The sequence below is a fragment of the Macaca fascicularis genome, chromosome 12 (genome assembly GCF_037993035.2).
Source record: "Macaca fascicularis isolate 582-1 chromosome 12, T2T-MFA8v1.1".
NCBI lineage: Eukaryota > Metazoa > Chordata > Mammalia > Primates > Cercopithecidae > Macaca > Macaca fascicularis.
The window spans coordinates 123323161-123332617 of NC_088386.1; positions in this window are offsets into that span (position 1 = coordinate 123323161).

Here is a 9457-nt window from a genome sequence, read left to right on the forward strand (position 1 = left end):
TGCACTGTCATATAAATTATATCATTCTATAACTATACATTATAATAAACAAATTATATATTTATTACTGACTTGAATGAGTGGGAGGTGGTAGTTACTTATCTTAGAATGTGGGTTGTGCCATTTCTTTTATTTTTTTTTTTTTTGAGACGGAGTCTCACGCTGTTGCCCAGGCTGGAGTGCAGTGGCGCGATCTCGGCTCACTGCAAGCTCCGCCTCCCGGGTTCCCGCCATTCTCCTGCCTCAGCCTCCTGAGTAGCTGGGACTACAGGCGCCCGCCACCGCGCCCGGCTAATTTTTTGTATTTTTAGTAGAGACGGGGTTTCACTGTGGTCTCGATCTCCTGACCTTGTGATCCGCCCGCCTCGGCCTCCCAAAGTGCTGGGATTACAGGCTTGAGCCACCGCGCCCGGCCGGGTTGTGCCATTTCAAATCTTTTTGCTGTCTTCATAAGCTGTTGAATTGCAGAACTGTTTCGGTAATCATTTTATGTGTAGGGAACTGGATCAGTTGGACTCCACTTGACTATGAGAATCAAGTGTCTGACGTCCAGAGTCTTTGCCGTTTGACCAAAACCGAGTTAAGTTGCATGCTTTTGCTAGTGGGCATAACATTTCCACTTGGGTTTAGAACTCCTTACATTTGTGGCTAAAAGGAAGTATCTGAAGAATTCTGTAAAAATGTAGAAATTTAATCTGTATGTTATGAAGGGGAAGATATTTCAGTATAAAGTTGAAAAGAGAATTAGCTTATAACTGAAGAGGAGAATGATGACAACATTTTAGTATCTGCCCAACACACATACCTGTTTCTGTAAAAACAACCCCCCCATAATTTACATGCATAGATCCTCTGTATCCCATTTGTGTTATGGAACTTTGCTCCCTGGCCATTGTTGATTGGAATACCAGTAGATACAGAAGCTAAGCTCTTCCAATCTCTCTAGGAGCTTGGAATTGAAACCAAGAGAAACAACTTATTCCCTAGTATGAATGAAATGGGAGGGCACGTGTATCCGTTAAGATTAAGCTTAGCTGCACACAAAAAGAAATTTAAAATAAAAATGACTTAAGATAGAAAGCTATTCTCAAAGTCGGGAGGTAAGTACTTAATGTGGTCTGGCCGTGTCCCCACCCAAATTTCATCTTGAATTATAGTTCCCATGATCCCCACGTGTCATGGGAGGGACCTGGTGGGAGGTAATTGAATGGGGGTGGTTACCCTTATGCTGCTGTTCTCCTGGCAGTGAGTGAGTTCTCACGAGATCTGATGGTTTTTTAAGGGGCTTTCCCCCTTTTGCTCATTCTTCTCCTTGCTGCCGCCATGTGAAGAAGAACGTGTTTGCTTCCTCTTCCACCATGATTGAAAGGCCTCCATGATTCCCTGAGGCCTCCCCAGTCATGCTGAACCGTGAGTCGATTAAACCTCTTTCGTTTATAAATTACCCAGTCTCAGGTATGTCTTTATTAGCAGCATGGGAACAGACTAACACAGCACTCAGGAGTTGGAGTGGGAGCTCCACTTCCTCAGAGATCCTTTCAGTGCACGGATCCACCATCTCTTTGATCTCTTTATTCTCATGTTCAAAATGTGGCAACCATAGCTCCAACCATTATATCTGCTCTCCACTCAGAAGGATAAAGGAAGAGAAGAAGAAAAAATAATAAAACAAGAAGGATAAAGGAGGAGAAAGGCTCACCCTCTTTCTTTTAAAGAGCCATCTCATTGCCTAGAATACAGCCATGTAGCAGCACGGGAAAGGTAGTATTTATTCCAAGTGATCTGTGCCCAGTTAAAACTGGGGAGAAGAACGAGACCAAGAGTACTGGGTAGGCAACTAGAAGTCGCTACCATATTTAAATTCATGAGCTTAACCAGGCATAGTGGCTCACACCTATAATCCCAGCTACTTGGGAGGCTGAGGTGGGAGGAGTGTTTGAGGCCAGGAGTTCAAGACCAGCCGGGGCAACATAGCAAGACCCCATCCCTACAAAAAATAAAAATAACAGCCAGGCACGGTGGCTTATGCCTGTAATGCAGTGATTTGGGAGGCTGAGGTGAGAGAATCATCTGAGGTGAGGAATTTGAGACCAGCCTGGAGACCCCATGTCCACAAAAATATTTAGCCAGGTATAGTGGCATACACCTAAATTCCCACCTACTCAAGGGGCTGAGGTGGAAGGATCGCTTGAACCCAGAAGTTGGAGGTTGTAGTGAGCTATGATCATGCTACTGCACTCCAGCCTGAACAACAGACTGAGACTCTTCTCTAGACAAAGAAAAATAAATAAAAATAATACAAATACAATACAATACAATGAATTCATGAACTCTGCTGGGAGAGACAGAGAAACCAATCGGTACAAAAAGAAGGAGGAGGAGAGAGAGAGAGGAGAAATACGCAGGAAGAGGAGGTAGGAGGCCACACAGCTTTAGAGGGTGGCAGAGAAAGGGTGACTGTTTGGTTTCTCAATTGTATTTTACATCTTAATTTCTACCCTATGAAAACTGACTGCAGACTCTGTTTTCTGTGAGATGCTCCTATATTATTATCCTTTTATATTGTTTTTAGTGGATTTCTATTTTTCTGCAACCAAAAGAGCTAAAACTAAAAGTTGCTAAAACCAAGGATAGAAAAGTATGCAAATAACTTGTCACATGGCATGCCAAAACAGCAAAAGCCTCGGAGTTCAGAAAAAGGAAGATTCCATCAAGAAGGGCTGGGAGCCAGGATTCCGCGCAGCTTTGGATCGTGGCTAGAATTTGGTATAAAAAGATAGAAGGGCGTTTCGTAGACTAGTGTCAGTTAGTTGCAGAAAACTGAAATTCTAGCTATGGAAGTGGGAAGAGATGTCATGGGAGAATCCTGTGTATAAAATTGCTGGAAGGGCTAGAAAAGCAGGCTCTAGACTTATCTGCAGAAATGCTTCTGGGTCATGACTGCTGAACTGGCCCTGGAAGATGCCACTGTCTCTGCAGTAGCCAAAAAGGCAGGGAAGGCTGGGCACGGTGGCTCACGCCTGTAATCCCAGCACTTTGGGAGGCCGAGGTGGATGGATCACGAGGTTAGGAGTTTGAGACCAGCCTGGTCAACATGGTGAAACCCCATCTCTACAAAAAATACAACAATTGGCCAGGCATGGTGGTAGATGCCTGTAATCTCAGCTACTTGGGAGGCTGAAGCAGGAGAGTCACTTGAACCTGGGAGGCGGAGGTTGCAGTGAGCCGAGATCATGCCACTGCACTCCAGTCTGGGCAATAAGAGTGAGGCTCTGTTTAAAAAAAAAAAAAAAAAAAAAAAAAAAAAAAAAAAAAAAAAAAAGGCAGGCACATCAAGAAGCCACCTCTGGAACGATTAAGTTCAACAACACCCCACTATGGCTGCAGTCGAGGAACCATTGCCTCTGTTGTCATCACCACTCTGCACACCGCGGGTTAGTGACTGAACGCTACAACACTGAATTTACCTCCACCTCCTGGGCTCAAGCGATTCTCCTGCCTCAGCCTCCCGAGTAGCTGGGATTACAGGTACCCGCCACCACGCCCAGCTAATACAAAAATTAGCCGGGAGGAATGGTGGGTGCCCCGCTGACTACAGCTGCCTCTGCAACTGGTTATTAACTTGTATGACACTATCTGGACCCAGGAACATTGCTGCAGTGCAGAAAACTCAACTCCTCCACCCCAATCTTCCTTATCAGCAGCAACAGATAGAAGGTGGAGGAAAATGACCTTCACCGCGTTTCTGCCTTTTATACCCCTCAGAGGTTGATCTAATTCTTGCAATATCCAGATCCCAGATGCAGAGGATTCTGTGCAATGTAATTTCTAATCATCTCAGCCTCTGCTGTACAGAAAAAAAGCAAATACTAAAGGGACACAGAAATGGCTGTTGAGCAAGAGTTCACCATAGCCATCACTATGATCTCATTTAAATGGTATGGAGAAAACTTTCTCTAGAATATCTAGATCCTTTTTCAATAATCTGAATGATGTTTTTGTGCTTATAACTCTAGAATGACATATAACATTTTAAAAAACAAATTAAAACTACCTGATTAATTCAAATGAGAACAGTGTTAACAGTATTAGAAAAACTTGTGCTTGGCACGGTGGCTCACGCCTGTAATCCCAGCACTTTGGGAGGCCCAGGCAGGTGAATCGCTTGAGCCCAGGAGTTCGAGACCAGCCTGGGCAATGTGGTGAGACACTGTTTCTACAAAAAAAAAAAATACAAAAAAATTAGCCAAGCATGGTAGCACACACCTGTGGTCCTAGCTACTCGAGAGGCTGAGGTGGGAGAATTGCTTGAGCCTGGGAAGCAGAGGTTGCAGTGAGCCATAATCACACTACTGCACTCCAATCTGGGTGACAGAGTGAAACGCCATCTCAAAAAGGAAAAAAAAAAAAGAAAAACTTTTCTTTGAAGACTTATCTGCTGCAGGGACCAGTTTCACTGCTCCAGGGGAAATTCATGTGATACAAATGGGAATTAAACACCCACCAGTTACCTCAGGGTATCCCCTTCTAAACACACTGCAGTCAAATCAGCTAGGAGTTTTCCTAGAACATGAGCTTTATATGGTAGACACAGCTAACTGTCCATGAGAAATGTATGCTTTTCTCTTTCATATGACAAGGTTGTTGCTGGGAAATGTCAGTCTAGCTATGGACTGGATAGGACCATGTGATTATTTCCTTTTTTTTTTTTGAGACAGAGTCTCACTCTGTTGCCCAGGCTGGAGTGCAGTGGCACAATCTCGACTCACTGCACAATCTTGACCTCTGCTTCCCAGGTTCAAGCGGTTCTCCTGCCTCAGCCTCCCGAGTAGCTGGGGTTGCAGGCACCCGCCACCATGCGCAGGTGATTTCTTTTCATTTTTTAGTAGAGATGGGGTTTCTCCATGTTGGCCAAGCTGGGCTCGAACTCCTGACCTCAGGTGATCCACCCACCTCAGCCTCCCAAAGTGCTGGGATTACAGGCGTGAGCCACCAACCCTGGCCAGGAGCATGTGGTTACTTCCCATCAATGACAAGCTGTGTCACTGTCAAGCCACAGCGCTTAAGAAGCGATGGGCTATCTATTCTTTTCTACCTATAAACTGAGGACCACTAAGCCATCTTAGAAGCCATATCTTGAAAATGTCAGTGCTTTCTTCAACCTAGATCCCTAAATGACTGAGTGAAGAATAGCTTCCCGAATCCTCATCCCCTCCTGCCCACCTAAAACTGCTCAGGATCAGTTGACATCAATAAGAAAAGCTTTGTTGTAGCTAACATTACCCTAATAAATTCAGAGTATCCCTTCTCTTTCATCTTACAACCTTCGAAAGTTTGCAACATGTGTTGCCAAACATCAGCTTCATCACACTCACCCCTCCTTCAAAAACGACAAAAACAAATCAAAACAAACACAGTGAAATACAAGATTTTTCTAGTGTTTCTTTTAAATTATATTTAGGAAGATAAGGGAACACTAGAAGCTGTTACCAATGTATAGTATACAACGAATATAAGCAGGTATATAAGTACAGAATTTCCACAGATAGTAAATGTTTCAAAAGAATGGAATATATTAGTAATCATTATTTCATCCCGGCTGAGCTCATTAATGTAAACTGTTGAACTTTCATCAGGTAAGGTATGGCCTGTTTTTGTTGCAGTGTGGATTATAACTGATGAATCATATTAGATTAAAGGTGATTGTTTTTTGTGTTAACAAATTTTAATGCCCACTATAGCAAAGGTGTATATATTTAAAAGCATAAGATATGTAAGAGAAATCTTCAGAGCGTGGGGCTGGAGAGCCTGTGAGTGTAGTTCTGTGAACTCAATAGATCTCAGTAGACTCACATGTTGTTAAAACTGAAAAGTTCCTTACTCATTCTTAGTTCAAACTGACTATTTTATAGGTGAATAAGCAAGACTCTGGGAGGCTGCCTGACTTGTGTGTGGCTGACCGCTGTGGCAGAGCATGGACTTGAATTTGGGCTTCTGACTTCTAATCAGGTGTATTTATGTTAAATCACATGGCTATCTTGCTCTCACTCTTTCTCTCTCCTTAGAGAGAGCGAGAGAGCCATGTGATATATCTATCTATCTATCTATCTATCTATCTATCTATCTATACATATTTTTTTTTTTTCTTTGAGATGGAGTTTCACTCTTGTTGCCCAGGATGGAGTGCAATGGTGAGATCTCAGCTCATTGCAACCTCCACTTCCCGGGTTCAAGCGATTCTCCTGCCTCAGCCTCCCAAGTAGCTGGGACTACAGGCACTCACCATCATGCCCAGTCAATTTTAGTACTTTTAGTAGAGACGGGGTTTCACCATTTTGGCCAGGCTGGTCTTGAACTTCTGACCTCAAGTGATCCACCCCCTTCGGCCTCTCAAAGTGCTGGGATTACAGGTGTGAGCCACCGCGCCTGGCCAACACGACTCAATATTTAGGTGAACCAGAGGAGATGAAAGCACACAAAGTCTACAAATCCAAGCACAGGAATGAGCACCTGCCCAGAGGCCGGGGGCCCGCCTAGCAGCAGCATTGCTTCTGGCAACAGCCCTTCCCACAGCCATAGCCACAGCCACACGAGCTGCAGGTGCGGCGGCAGCAGCAGATCACGGGCGTGCTACAGCAGCCCCCACAGCAGCCGCGGCAGCAGGGGCAGCAGCCGGAGCAGCAGCCCACCCGGTAGCACCTGCAGGTGGTGCAGCTGCCACAGCCACCACCACAGCCACCACAGCCACCACCGCAGCCACCACCGCAGCCACCACAGCAACCACTACAGCCACCACCACAGACACCACAGCCACCACAGCCACCACTACAGCCACCGCAGCCACCACAACCACAGCAACCCATGGTGTCAGTAGAGAGGACTCCAGTGAAGTGAGGAGGGAGGACTCAGGAGACCCGAGGGGAGTCTGATGCCTCCTTCTGCTGGGGAAGCCTTTATATACCATCTCTGGCTTGGACTTGACCCAAGCACGTGGCTACTTCCTTGCTGTTTATCTCAGTTCCCTCGGGAGAATTTTATAACACCTGTGCTTTACTTCTTTCTGAGGAACTTTTGACCTCATAAATAGCTTATTTTTGTTCTGATTTCATTTGCTTTAAAGACATTTACAATGGACCTATAAGAATATGAGATACTTTGCTATCATATTTACTTCCTGCACAACCAATAAAAGTCCAGCTCTGAAGCCTTGAGATGAATTGTAATCATTGTTAGAATTACAACCTCTACCCTTTCCCATTTTTATTCAATGTCATTGCTTATCCTTTAAGATATGGTACAAAGAAATACCTTCGGAAGCGGATGTCTCTACCCATTAGAGGCCCCAAAAGACCATTTCCAAAATCCCCCATTTGCCAGATTCAAGGAGAAGGGTCTGTGGGGCCTTCCCTTCCTGCTTTAGGCTCCCTGTTGTCCCTGGTTAATCCTCAGATTTTGCAAAGAAGAGGTACAGTGAGAGTCAGCTTAAAAATTGGCAAAGGATCTTCAGAATTGAAGACTTTGGGTCACAGGGATGAGACCTGAAGCAGTCGGTGCATTGCAAGCCCTGTGAGAATCTCCATGCATAAATGAGTGTGCCGAGATGGGCCTGCCCTTGGGCCTGTGCATCCCACAGTCATGTGAACCACTGCCCCTCCCTGTGTAGCATAGTGGCTCTCCATTGTGGCACATGAACAGGATGGCAGGAGGAGTCAGAAAAACCTATTCAACATCATACTTTTGAATTAAGCATGTATTCCCTTCAAAATATGACAGAGAGTGAAATACAGGTAAATCTTGTTTGTAAGCTGGAGGTCCTCAAGGAGACTGCATTTGAGTAAAAGCATCAGGAATTTCAGACAGGGTCATCAAGTAAAATCAAGTAGGAGGAACAAGTAGTTTCAATGTCATGCGTTGAGCCCTATCTTAGAGCTGTCAGCCCTCCTTCACAGAGGAGGTCTCCACGGGCAGTGATACTTCAACAGTCACAGGAGTGGCCAGACACAGTGGCTCACGCCTGTAATCCCAACACTTTGGGAGACCGAGGTGGGTGGATCATGAGGTCAGGAGATCAAGACCACCCTGGCTAACATGGTGAAACCCATCTCTACTAAAAATACAAAAAATTAGCTGGGCGTGGTGGCGTGTGCTTGTAGTCCCAGCTACTCAGGAGGCTGAGGCAGGAGAATCACTTGAACCCAGGAGGCAGAGGCTGCAGTGAGCCGAGATCGCACCACTGCACTCCAGCCTGGGCGACACAGTGAGACGTTGTCTCAAATATAATAATCATCATCATCACAGGAGTTTTCCATGCACCCAGTACTAACCTCAGATCTAAGGAAGATCTAGGCCCAGCCCTGGGCCCTGCTCTTTAGGATCCCACATGTCATAAGAGTACAAAAAAATAAATCTATGTAAAAAATGCAAGCCCTGACCCAACCCCGCCACTTAGGACCCAGAGCTCAGCCCAGAAGCCTAAATATGTGCAGCTGGGACTCGTACCGCTCAGGGACCTGCTTCTTCATATCTCTTGCCCCATGTCCTCAAAACAGGAGCTGCCAGCTTCTCCATGCCATAGAGGTTTGTAGATTGATTCCTTCAAAGTGTGATGAGAGTTTGTTGGAAAACACCTAAGTGAGAGAAAAGATGGGTTAACATGTCAAATCCTTCTTCTCGGCATGACTAAACAATATTCTTGTGTAATAAAGTATTTCCAGTAAGTAGTGGCAAGAATCCAGTTTCTTGCTCATGGTGTTCTGCCCCATTGTTGGATGTACTGACGTGCTAGTGTGATGTTTACAAAAATTGCACGCCGTCACTGAGCAATGTTTGCACCATGAAACAATTCGTATTTTTCTTAGGTTTGTTTACATGTAGGTCTAAATACAGCATGCATGAAATAGGCTGATTCTTTATGTTGGCAATAAATGGACATGAAACACTAGACTTGTGAATAATTTTACTTTCATAATATACTTTCTTAAATGCACTTAAATGTTTAAAGAGTCCATAAATATTGCAGTGCCCTTTAAATAACTTTATTTAAAATTTGGATGTTCATTTTTTATAATTTGAATTTTGCTTTTTAATTATGTCTTTAAATTTCAAGAAGTTTAAAAAATTTTTGAAGACTCTTTTTAAAGAAAGTTAACTCCTAAGGATGTGAAAAATACTTTTAATTTTGTTACTTTTAATTTCCTTTATTTTGTTCTCTTAATAAAAATATATTCAGATTTTTGGGAAGGCGACCACAGGCAATTTTATGACTTTATCCCTGAACCTCAGTTGCCTCATCTATAAGATGGAGATAACAATGGTACCCATTTCATAATTATGAAGATTAGATACACTAATGCAAGGAAAACACTTTAGCATGTGCCTACCATATGTTAAACACTCAACGAACGTTATCTGTACACGCTGATGTCTCAAACAGGGGTGGAATATATTCAAATTTTAT